The sequence below is a fragment of the Periplaneta americana genome, chromosome 13 (assembly GCF_040183065.1).
Source record: "Periplaneta americana isolate PAMFEO1 chromosome 13, P.americana_PAMFEO1_priV1, whole genome shotgun sequence".
Classification (NCBI taxonomy): Eukaryota; Metazoa; Arthropoda; class Insecta; order Blattodea; family Blattidae; genus Periplaneta; species Periplaneta americana.
The window spans coordinates 124,395,646-124,409,615 of NC_091129.1; the positions used below are offsets into that span (position 1 = coordinate 124,395,646).

The 13,970-nt window shown below is 35.5% G+C and overlaps 1 protein-coding gene across 4 annotated transcripts in view; it reads right to left on the reverse strand.

Annotated features, from left to right (window-relative positions):
• LOC138712369 (E3 ubiquitin-protein ligase RNF19B-like) overlaps nucleotides 1-13,970 on the reverse strand; it is a 365,180-nt gene that overhangs the window by 10,953 nt on the left and 340,257 nt on the right. The window lies entirely within an intron of this gene.

The window sequence follows — 13,970 nt, forward strand, 5'->3', positions numbered from 1 at the left end:
AAAAAGAACAATGTTTATGCTAACATCTTTGTAGCAGCTGTGTTATATTTAAGACCAATTATAAATATATGAATTTAGACATTTTCCATTGAGAAAAGAATTTAGAGGGGAGAGAAGTGACTACTGTAGACGTTATACAGAAAATTAATCTGATGAAAAATAAACCGAAAACATGAAGGGTTCATAAACATAGTGGGCCAAGCGCCATCTACTAAAACTGTAGAAAACAAGGGTTAAAATGAAGTTATCACCATAATTCAATGAAAACATATAGCAAGTAATATAAAGTATACACATTCAAACTAAATGATATGTCAATCTTTATTAAACTATGGTATTCACTTAACTTTACGTCTTGCTTTCTCCGTTTTTAATAAATGGCTCTTGGCCCACTATGGCTCTGAACCCTTTGTATCATCTTTTAACTGTGTGCATACAATCTAGTTTAACATTTATATTCAATCTGTCTTACAGTCTTTATAATTTTATTTAATTTGCTACGCAAGTATGGCACTTTTAACATAAAGAAACTGTTAAAAATTACGAGTAATGAAATTAAGATTTTTATCTTGTATAATTAATTAAAAATAAATGGAAGCATACAGAAAAATGTCATTAATCTTTTAATATTTATGTTCGGATTGACAATTTGCAAGACAGACAATGCAGTAACGACAAGTATCTCTACACATTATAATACATCATCTAGGAATATGACTGTAGTACATGATAATTATTTTAGTGGGAATTAATTTCCTCTGACTGAGTGGACACTCCTGTAATTCTTCATTGGGTTTTCTTCTTGAATACCTTCATATAATAAACTCCTATGCAAGCAAGTATAAAGTGCTTTTTGTGTTTACTAGCGCGCACGGCAATGTGCTCAACGGAACTTTTATTTTATAAACACCTACCTAGTGATGGGTAAAACTAGCACTTTTTTTAGAATAAGCATCTTTATACGGTAATAGAATAGGATTGCTGTGTTAATTCATATAATTTTTATATAATTAAATCATAGTGATTTGATTAATGACAGTATCCTCTTAATGTTAATATTAATATAGTGGACTGTTTAGAAAAAGGTGTATTGAAACTTCCAGCAGACCACTTACAAACTTTCGGCGACTTCTCGTAATACAAGGATTATATTTATTATTGCAACACTCACGAAGTCTGTTTAATACTCTGGCATGCAATTTAATTTAAGGGATATATTTCTCAACTTATTTACGATTGCAGTTTCATTTAAAAATAAGTATCACTAAAAAATACCATGCTTGCCATTTTCAAGAAAGTAGTTTTGCAGTACATAACATGTACTGAGCATATGCGTTGTATACGGAAAGAAAAAACAATTTACATGTGTAGATATCTCTTATCAAATTTGACGTGATATCGAAACAGCCTACGAAAGAGGGTAATTGACTCTTCTGAACACAGGCACTCTGCTCGTAACGTCTAATGGCGACCATGTAATAGCACACGTGGAGGAATCGCATTATGCACTATCTCCATTTAAGGTAGAAATCAATGTTCTGCTTTCATGGGAAAATACAGAGAAAGCGCAATAATGAAAACGGGAGTAAATATCTGATTAAATTCGTTACGTGGCGTCAAATAAAAACTAAAGCAATGGACAGTTATTTCGCTTATTTACGAGTATGTACGAACTTTGAGTTCATTGTATAGGATAATTTCCTGGAAAACAAATGCATCTTTTGCCGCTGATTAGACACTTTAGAGTAAAGAGGTGCTGTAATACTCTAGCGGCGGCGGCGGCGGTGGCGGTGGTGGTGGTGGTGGTGGTGGTAGTAGTAGTATATCGTCGGAAGTATTCAGCGTCAAAACTGAAAATGGACATGAAATGGCCGACAAATTCAACCTGGAACCCTCCATAAGAACAGGGTTCTTTTACGTGCCGTAAATATGATATGGAAACTACAGTTTTATTTCTCCCTCGATGGAAGTCACACTAAGGATTTCATCGCCTTTTAAAATACCTTCAGCTGGGTCCGAACCTGTGATCCAACGACTCTTGCCACAATAATGTTAGATATATCATTATGTCTCTCGTATTCAAATACCAACAATAATTCACTTCCTGTTTCATCTCTTTCACAAGTTCTTTGGCCATTATAGGCTGAATGGACCTTTAAGTGCACATACTTTTATCCTGTTACACTGAAAGTTGTTACAATTTGGTGATACTCGTTCAACAGACACAGTTACCCGAGTTATATGTTCTAGTGGAAGTACATGGCGTTGCAATATTCGATTATATAATATATTCGTGCAATGAGAGCATAGTGAACTAAAACCTTAAAAGTAAATAACTCTTTCGGGGAGGCGAAATATAGCCTACTGAAGGGTCGGTCGGATGTTTAAATTAAGTCTCATTCCAATTTAATTAAGCAGTCTTTAGGTAATAGTATTCGGAAATTGCTCTTTATCACGCACCCTCATAGCTCACGTCAGAGGAGCTGCTCTACAGCAATATACGAAAAGTTAAGAGATGACTGTAGACTAAAATGTTTTAAGCCGAAACTTAAACGCTTAAAGCTGTTGCAATAGTCCGCAAGACATTATAACTAACATACGTAGTACCTCTGTCAAATATTCTCTTTACCAAAAGAAGATCATGATCGGCAAGTGAATTGATCATTATTTGTAAAACCACATGATTCACAGACTGTTGTTTTTACAAAACAAATCTATAATAAATGTTTGTTTCATTGACGCTGTGTAACTTGACATGAGAAATACATGAGAATTAATTCACACGTATTATATGAATTAGCGTAAGATGATAAACCATCTTCAGACTCACCCTCTCCTGGCTAGCAAGTACAGAGCATTCTACTTGGTCCCGGCTGGGAACAAGTGCATCCGTGATCTCCTCATATTCTTACTCATATGTAACTTTGATTAATAACAGCATGCATAAATTTCATATTTTTATTTCATAATGAGTACTAACCTGTGTTATAGTTGTGTTCCTAGACACTTGAGATTTTGGAGGTTTAATAATTACACTTTGAACAATAATATTACACCACTTCTACAGTAATACCGGTTTTTTTTTATTATTTATTGGAATTTATTAACTATAATTATTAATTTCTAGTGACCTACAGGGTTGTTTCCGAGCTCTGATTATAACGAATTTGAATGACGCTATGTGCGTCAGGAATCAACCGACAGCTGAATTGCGGCGAGAGGTGACAGACCAGTAGTGAGTGATTTCATAATCAGAGTGAACGGTGTATCACAGCAACAATGCCCAAGAAAATCGAGCCTTTTTGGGAGGGGTACATAACAACCCTTTCCGATGCCAAGTAGACCTACTGTTAAGTGAAAATCATAGCAGCCTGCATAAAACAAGGTTTCGTTATTTCCAAGAAAGGCATATTGTGTGTACCTAATAAGACTGGCAAAGCTAGGATGGGATTAATTCCAGAGTGGAAAAAGCAAGAAAATCCACCACCCGTCACAACGGCACCCCACGAGATGATACAATTTAATTCCATTCGAGCTTTACCAATCTTATTAAGTACACAGAAGATGCCTTTCTTAGAAATAACGAAACCTCGTTTATTGCAGGCTTCTTTTATTTTCACTTAACTGTACTTGGCATTGAAAAGGGTTGTTATGTATCCTTCCCAAAAAGGCTCGATTTTCTTGGGAATTTCTGCTGTGAGTCGCCGTGCACTCTGACTATGAGATCACTCACTACTGGTCTGTCACCTCGAGTCACAGTTCAGCTGTCGTGTGACTCCTGACGCACATGATGTCATTCAAATTCGTTATCAGAGATCGGAAACAATCCTGTATAGCAAAACCAATAATTTTAAAATGTAATGTGGGGTTGTTTAAAATATGTAGTTTTGAGGGGAAAACCCCGTTCAATGCAAGCACTTAAAATACCCATGCACGCGCGGTCATTCAAAGTCACAAAACAATTAAAATGGTTTGATCACACGTAATGTGTAGTACATAAAACAGCTCAAAATTTAATAAAGAATAATAGTACGCAAAAATCTAAAAACCAAATATTTCGGTCAATTCTAACATACAGGTTTCCTTAAAGCAGTTGTGCGTAGTACTGTAAGTTCCTGAATGGATATCACACTTTCCCATTGAATTCTTCTGCGTTTCAAAAGAATTTCTAGAGAAGTGACAGTCGACATCGGGTCGTTCTTGCACCACTGTGACCGCTAAGGACTACTCCTTTTCGATCTTTTGGAACACAAGAATTGGGGGGGGGGGGGAACCATATTCTTCGACATGACAACGCAAGATCTCACATCGCAACTGGTAAGAGAATGCAATGAACATTTTTTGCCACAATAAGCTACCTAGGTATACAGCTCCGATTTCATTCCATCGGAATTCGTCCGATCTGTTCGGTTCAATGGAGTAAGTAGGCTACAGTTAGCAGAGATTTTCATATACTGAAGCTGTTAAGTTTATTAACAAGCGTTTCACTCAGACATACGAGAATTTAACAACAGATATATTTAAGACTGACTGCGCGAAAAAAAGTATAAAACAGAGATGACTCGGCTGAAAAAACAACAGTAAGTGTATGAAGTTAACTATGCCATAATGTACATTTCATTTCGTCTAGTAATGTTCAAGAAATAATGAAAAAAATATTTTCGGTACGGTCTATTTAAGAAAAACAAGAAAATATCACGTCCGAGTAACTGAAGAGAGCCAAAAGGCCAGAGCTAAGCCATGGAGCTTCTAACAGCCTAGTGAAATGCGATTCGTGGCTACCGAGCATTTGTCTACCGTAGTTAATTCGTATCACTGTCTAGATCGTATCTTGTCGCTGCTTAATCTCGTGTCTCTACTTCTTGACCTAGTCTATGAATAAGTCTACTGTGCCAAGAGAGAAGCAAGGGACGTGAAAATGTCTTATGAAAGTCTGCATATGAAGTCCCATTCATCATGAACTTCACTCTTTTGTTTTGTTGCTCACAGTTCACATCGTAAAAAGTAGGAGTCTGCGCATTACGAGGTACTCTCCTCCTGCTGAAGCAAGTTAATGGTACTTTTATATTTAGGCGCAAGAGAAGGAAAGGGAACAGAAGATAATGGATGGTTAGGACAAAATAAAGTAAGAATGGAACTATAAACAGGAAATAGAAAGCCAGACAAAAGGAAAAATAAAGAAAAGGAATTAAGAATCTGTGCAACTATTTACAAAACCTGGGTCTCCAAATAAATAGCGAGAATGAGATTTTTAAGAATAGCAGGCGCTTACATATTGAATGAAATGAAGAGAAAAAGGAAAGAAGAATATAGGTGTCATGAAGACGGAACATATTCCTCTCACTAAATCATTCTATGCGTTTCGCAACAAATCAGGCTTTTATGTTATCAATGATATTCCTATTATGTAGTTCATTTCCTTGGACCACGATTATCATTTTTACAAGACATAGAAGAAAATCATTAACTATGCACCAAAAAGTAAGATACTTGACTTTAATGATGAATTGTGTAGCTTAAGTAGAGTATATAATGAATTAGGCCTATACACAAATTTCCATGATCCGACTTTTGCATATTTTAAAAGCTTATAATATTACTTCACTATTTACGAATATCAATATTCAAATTTTATTTAAAAGGGGACGTTATTAGTTGTTTATGATATACTTGTTACCTGCCAAGCAATCCACAACACTACGAAAGTAAATCGTTCAAGGGGAAATAATTCACATTTCTCGAATAAAAATGTGACTGTGGAAAGTAAATAATTCTTTACTATAAAGAGCTACCCTTTTCGTCGACCTGTTTTTCTTGGTTTTAATTGTCTGTGGAGAGGAAAGAATACTGACCATACATTTTACTCTAAGCAGGCCCCTATATACTCCACCTCAAACCACGGTACGTCCTTCTTCTCGACGTCTTAATCCCCATTTTTGTACACTTACACTACCGGTCAAAAGTTTTCGATCACCTATCACAACTATGGATTTGTGGTTAAAACAGGAATTTCGTTTTGAATATTCTATATCATAATGCTAGAGCAGCAATGTCAAAGCGCCTGAATTACGTGCTCATACTACAAGCAATACAAATTCAGAAAGGCTCACTTTTCAGCAAGTTGAAGTACAATCATCGCTCCTAAGGAAATGTGCGGTTTCTTGAGAGCAAGCTGTGCAGACGTTTTGACATCCCTGTGCTAGAGAGAGAAAATATTTATTTTGTTGGTATATTTGGTTTTTCCGATGTGTTTATACATTGAAATAAAGTATATAGTCGTTTTCATAGCTGATCGAAAACTTTTGACCGGTAGTGTAGATCCTCTTCATTTTACTCCATTTTTTTTTTTTTTTTTAAGAGGAAGTGTTTAATTGGATACACAATTCTATATTTCCGTAACGGCTACGGTTGTATTAATTTTCGCACATTAACAGACATTCTTCAGTTTTTTTTTCTGTATGAATTTTTAAGTGGAAGTGTTTAATTGGATACACAATTCTATATTTCCGTAACGGCTACGGTTGTATTAATTTTCGCACATTAACAGACATTCTTCAGTTTTTTTTTCTGTGTGAATTTTTAAGAGGAAGTGTTTAATTGGATACACAATTCTATATTTCCGTAACGGCTACGGTTGTATTAATTTTCGCACATTAACAGATATTCTTCAGTTTTTTTTCTGTATAAATTTTAAATTGAAAATATAATTATAGAAATAGTCTCCGAAACAAAGGGAGTAACTGGACACATTGTCCAAAACATTTAATTTATAAATATATCTTACGGTATTCAAGAAAGAAAATAAAAAAGTGATGGGAGATATTTAAGAAAATCCAAATGATTGCGTGAAACGTCTTTACTCGAACTGAAATAATAAAATACAGTAATATATTTTCATTAACACTGTACTGCAAGCCTATACGTAACACATAACTATGTACTCGTTTAAGCTACTCAATATTTCCATGACATGACTGTGTGCATAACATCGAGGAACATTAGAAAACAGAGCGAGACGAACCGCGTTTAAAACACTTAAACTTGTTTCCACAGCACGTGTGACGTCATCGTATTGCAAAATAACTCGACAAATTTTATCCGTATAGGGTTCCACTTTAACGTTTCACGTCAAAAAATCTCAAAGGAAATTTTCAGTAGCCGCTATTTTGTGTTACTCTTTCACATTAAGATCCATCACTTTTTAGACAAAAATCGTACTTTATATGCATCGTTATATGATTCGCAGATATATCGAACATGAAGGAAATCCATCCAACAGTTCATAATAAATCGCTATGCATAGACAACATACCTAACTGTGCATTTACGTGGGAACTTAGAAATAAATCTTTGTAGAGTTACAGTGCAACAAGTGAAGACTTCCCCGGGAAAATGATGGAAGTGCCATAAGCTAAACTGTTCAAGAGGATGAAAAAAACTAAAAATACTAGGACGTTTTCATATTTTTGCTTCGATGTTAATTAGATTGATAGTACTAAGAATTGTCTACCTGGGGGCTTCAGAATAGGGGAATTGACTTATACCTACTCCACAAACGGGAACATCATAAGAAAAACAAAGAATGAACCTTCATTGCAGATGTGCAAACACAAGTAAAATAACCGGAAGTTGTTCACAGAGCGATCATGGGAAATCAGAAAATGAGATTCCAAATTGCAATACACGCCTCACTACTGCGACCACTTCACTGACATGCTTGCTTCGCTGGTTGCTGCTTCAAGGTGCAAGATATGTGAATGGTATTATCGGCCTTATCGATCGCGATGTCACAACTTCTTCCAGTCTTTAATATTATCAGTTGTTATAAGCCGTGGATTTTCGAATAATTGTAATATAAAGAGCCCTCATTAGCCTAGGTGTGAAGCATCGTACAGATACGGAAATAAAATTTGGAGCTCCCGTATCTGTAAGTTTCGCTTACAACACACTATGCATGCCACTTGCCACATGTGGGCAGTCGTGAAAAATTGTTGCCTACATACAAGTGACTCCCATCAAGACTAGCTCCAAATTTTAATTCCGTATCTGTATAAATTGGCTGCCGATACTGACCTGCGTGTCGAAGTTGCTATTTTCGATTCAATGTGTTGTAGATATACAGATCAGAACAAGGAGCTTTTATATCGTCGGCTTACAAGCAAAACACATTAGATCAAAATATTTATTTGTCTAATGGCTAGTACATGATATTTACTATCACTGACTGAGGAAAAAAACAAGAAAGTGGTGAACAAAACTACGGATTAAGTAATTAAAAACATTCGGGGTCTGGCTTCCCAGTAGCGGTCGACTTCCTTGGAGGATTTCAGAGCAAGGCATTTTGCAAGATGTTGTCTATCCATGTCTTCCTGTGGATGGCACAAAATGCAGGATGCTGATGGAATGATGCCAAGACGATTGAGGTGTTTACCCAGGATGTCATGTTCAGTGTTAAGACGAAAGCTTGCAACTGCTAGTCTTCTAGGTTCAGTAATTTCCTACGTTGTTGCGAAATGTTTATGTCCAGTTCTTGTTAGTAATTATTTTTTTTTGTAGTTGCTTGATATATTGTTTTACTGAGCTAAGATCCTTCAGTGGAATGCAGGAGCATTATCTCAGGCGAAGAAAACAGATCAAAAATATTACTCCTGAGAAAAAGACATACATAATGTATGTGTATAAACTGTTAGAATTGGAAAATTAAATACACATAAAGAGGAACAACTTACTAAAAATAACATTTTGAGGATTCAGTTCTGTCAAGAGTTTTCAAAACGCCCTTTTCTCAGAGATAATATTTTTTATTTAATGTGCTTTGCTTGTAAGCCGACGATATGAGCCGTTTAGAGCAGAAGTGGTGTAAGTCAAAAATAGATAATGAGGGTTAAAGTAAACATTCTGTAAAATACAGCGCAAAGTAACAATTAATATTCAATTTATTTAAACTATTAGTAGTCAGTGGATAGCATGAAGGACATATTAACTGCTACTTTGCGCTGTATTTTACAGAATTTTTTACTTTAAACCTCATTACCCAATTTTGACTTACACCACTTTTGCTCTGAACGGCTCATATAATGCAGTGTGAAAACGTGTATCGTGAAGACTTTAAGCAAAACTTCGCAGAAAATATGCAGATTTCACAAAGCCAGACTCCGGGTTTACGGCATCGAGGACGTGTCGAAGCAGAGAGGTATTAGCAAACAACGACATTTTTGTGAGGATAAAACGCTCACAAACTTTTTTGTGATTTTAGAAATCTTACTTCATGATTTACATTGTATAGCAGGTATAGTTATTCTGTAACGCACATTACATACCATGAAGGTGTGCAAAGCCATGAGAGCAGAGTTCCTAGTGTATAGAGAGGTCGACATTACTGCGTTATACATCGTGAAAGCGTCCCAGGTGCCCATACGGCGGAGGCTGGTTGGACCCCAGAGACGGTCTGAAGTGTTGGGAAAGGAAAAATCGGGGCTTACGTAGTGACCTTCCAGTCCGCAGACTAGTGGCGCGGCTCTTTTCACTGGCGTTCCGGTGTTCACGCAATGCTGAGAAATCGTAGCGCGGTGCTTCGTATTTGAGAATTCCATTCATCGTGACTGAAGTTTTCCAGTTTTCCTTAGTTCCTCCAGAAAACAAATGGCAGAGGATTTGAGGAAATCCGTATGCTTGCATGTAACGTCTATTGAAGGTTTTGGGTAGGCCTAATAAAATTAGCATAAATAAAGACAATTTGCTGTATGATTTATGTACAGCTATGCATAAGTCAATTCTATAATGATAATGATAATGATAATAATAATAATAATAATAATAATAATAATAATAATACAGTAAAACACAATGTACTATTAAGAGGGCAAGTAAATAGCTGTTGTAAAATTAGTGAATTAACAGTTAACATTTTTTATTTTATTTTATTTATTTTTTTGGTTATTTTACGACGCTGTATCAACATCTAGGTTATTTAGCGTCTGAATGATATGAAGGTGATAATGCCGGTGAAATGAGTCCGGGGTCCAGCACAGAAAAACAGTTAACAAATTACACTTATAAGCACATGAGAATAACCCTTAATATTATTTTCCATATGTGCAGTATGTGAATTAATGTCAAGATGTAGCAACTTTCTATAGTTACGCATGTATTATGCACGCGTCTATTTCGCGTCCACGTTAAATTACAGTTCAATGACACCTTTTAAAATAAATTGCAATTCCCCCCCCCCACGAATAATAAACTCTTCCAAGTAGGTTATAATTGCGGACTCCCCTTGTGCATAGGAATGGACATGTTCACACGTTCACATAGTCATTTTATCGGATATGACACAAGCATTTCCATGACAACCGACGTCGAATTTCCGTTCCACGAAACACTTTCTTTTTTTCTTTTAGTCTAGCTCGAATGTAGACGTTACACATCAAAATGCAGGAAATACATCCAGTCGCGATAGAGATGAGAAAATATTCACTTTTCTATATACAGTACGAAAGAGAACCCGAGCCCGCAGACCACGACGCAGAAAATAATTATTAATTTATTTTATCTGTACCAGAGAGGGCGTCACTTTCATATCTTGCTCAGAAGGTTCTAAATCTCGTACAGTAATTGTTTTTTTTTTTTTTCAAATACCGTACTTAAAATTTAGTAATATAGCCTACACATAATTCTATGTCAACAGTGCAAGTCATGTTTCAGAATAATACTATTTCCAGAGTATGTGCGCAGTACATAAGAAACAGTCCGTTCTGTGATGAATTTCCCGCCCCAGAGGAAGTAATACAAAGGATTTTATCGCCCTGATTGGGTTTGAATCCGTGACATCCGTAGTGGAAAGTAGACTACCTGCCGTGCTCAGGTGACAGAGAAGTTGCCGAATAATTCTGGCGTGAAGTGTGTGATACTCTACTGCAATAATAGGTTTACATTTAACAAGAGTAGCCTATAGTTACATACTCATGATCAGGGCAAGGATTTTGATGACGTCATCTTTTTTCTTCTTTACTTCCTTTGCAAAGCTCGTAAATATATAAACCCTGTATACGAGGTGTTGGTTACAGAAATGTAGAGATTTACGTCATTATTTTTAACATCTTTACTGATTTAATCTTTCAGGTCCTTTTTTATTTTGAGGGCATTTTTGACCTTTTTTTAATTTTAAGGTGATTGTTTAGTCACTTAGGGCCGTATTCATAGACATTCTTAGCGCGGGCTAACGTTTTTCGTATTCATAAACCAGTGTTAGCGATATGATATGATATATGATATGATATGAATCCTGTACAAGTAACCAATCGATAGCCGGGGCTAGTTTAGCACGCTCGTAGCGCGGGCTAGCGAAATGTCTATGAATAACACCCATCAGCTTCAATGACGAACTCAAATTTCCTAACATAGGAAAACTCGCAAGATTAATACTGACACTGCCCCATTCAAATGCGGAATCTGAAAGGATTTTCTCGATAGTAAGGAACGTCAAAAGGAAGAAGAGAAGTAGAATAGGAGATGAAGGTCTCGGCTCAGTTGTTGTACGCTCTGCCTTTCTAACAAAGGAATTGAACAGCAGTTCCTTTGAAGTCACCAACGTCTATTTTAGCCTCCGCCACTGGGATACACTATGCTAGATATGGAGAAGGTTTAGTGATTGATACATTTATCCTTCTCTTTTATTGTAGTTAAAACATTTAATTATATCATAATTAATTATTAGTTGTAACTCATAGACTACTGTAGGTTATAGGAAATGTTATACTTTTATATGGGAATACCACAGCAGATTGTCTGGTAACACTGGTGTAAGCACGTTCTTATGGTAGGATTTTTACTACTTATATAGGCTACAGGATTGTTTATTTTAGGTCATTTTCTAATATTTTAGGGTAATTTTATAGGTCATTATTAGGGTTTTTTAGGTCATCAAAATCCGCCCCTGCTCATGATAATCTAGTACACCTATATACTTTTTCATAATGTTGTAACGTAGTCCACTTTTGGAATCATATTCCAAAACATTTACGAACTGTAGAAAGGTCTATCAGTGGCTCCCAACCTGTAATCCGCGAGTGATTCGAAATGAGCTCGCGGAAACAAGGTATATTTTGGAACGATATATTTTTTTAATTTAACTGTATCATGTTCTCTGATATTTCTCAGCTTTAAATATTTGTTTGCTTGTCTCAGACTTTTAAGACACAATTTAACAGAAATGAGATCGTCTGGGGGACTTCTCCTGGCTTTTAATTCTTGCCTATCTATCTGATATATATATTTTTTAAATTCAATTTTCATGGTCCAATTTTAACAGTGTTCACCGTTCAGGATGAGACTAAAATAACGATAAATGCATTAAACTTGTGGTCTCGCTGAGCTGTTAACCGAGAATTCCATTAATTTCCAACTCTAAGTGAATATACAGCAACCAATAATGATTAACTCTTGTCCAATATCGTAAATACAACATCTTGATTAATATTAAAATTAAGACAAAATTTTCCTTTCTGGAACTGAAAAAATAATTACACGAAAATCTCTTCTTGGTAATAAAAAATAATTTGTCCGTCAAAGAAAAAGAGAAGCTGTTTTCTACAATAAGCCTGTTGTAATCTTGGTCGCATGCGGACTATATAGGCTAATGTTTAATGTCGAGCTAAACTTCCGATTTACAGAATCTACAATTGAAGCAGATTCCTCAAAACTGACCGCTGTCAAGGTAATATCAACCATTTCTTTCCTTACGGGTATGCTAAGTCTAATAAAATTAATTTCAGTTTTTTTAGAAAAACGTGATAGAACGTAAAATATCTTTGAAGTCCTATTTATGAATTTTAAGATTATATTTAAAAGCTAAACTAAAATGTTATATCGTTACAAATTTATTAAGGGCTTTTATGACACTCCATTATGCAAATATTTAATAAGTAGAACATGTTCATGGGCATAAATTGTGTAAAACATTTTAGGGGATCCGCCAAAATGAAGTATGAACTTTAAGGCGACCGTGACACTTAAAAGGTTGGGAACTACTGGTCTATTATGTTAATATTGTATTAGGCCTTCGCATAACGTCAGCGCAGAAAGAAAATGAGAAGCACACGTGCAGTCCACGGGAATACAATAAAATTATTCATACAGTCACTACTATTAAATTTACGGACTGCATATTGGAAAGTAGACTACCTGCCGTGCTCAGGTGACGGAGAAGTTGTCGAATAATCCTGGCGTTGTGTGTAATGCTCTAGATATACTCGTACATTTAACAAAATGGGATAGTTACACACTCATGGCAAACTAGTGTACTTTTCCAATGTTGTATTGTAGTCCACTTTTGAAATCATATTCCAATATGCGTATCCTACTTAAATTATTTTATTCAGACGTCCGTAAGTAGTTATATATTAACATTACACACATTCTTTTTCAGTGTTCTCCCGCATTTAGGTATTGGCATACATTCTAGAGTCTCCTTTAGGTTACTTTTTCCTAGGACATGTTTAACCTCAGAAATCATACAATACAATAATTGACTGATATTTTCTGCAGTAGTGATAATATAATATATAATTGCTGAGAAACTAAAAGTATGCTTTGAGATCTGAAAAGTAACAAAATTAAGTTTCCGAATCGACGTAATTTCTGTGACTTTCTCTTGTCCTTCAAATATTTTACTATGATTTTCGGTTAATAATGGCTGCATCACGATAAAGTAACACTGAAGAACCGCAGTTTGGGAAGCGCCTCTTTTAGATATCAAGGTGAAAAGGTGCAACCATCCATTGGTTAAATACCGACAGTGAAATGAAAAGAGCGCAAATCTTCGTTGGTAAAACAGACATCGAGGTAAAAGACAACTATCAGCCAAACAATACCTGACATTGAAATAAAATCACAACTGACCATTGGCAACACAATAATAATAATAATAATAATAATAATAATAATAATAATAATAATAATAATAATCCATG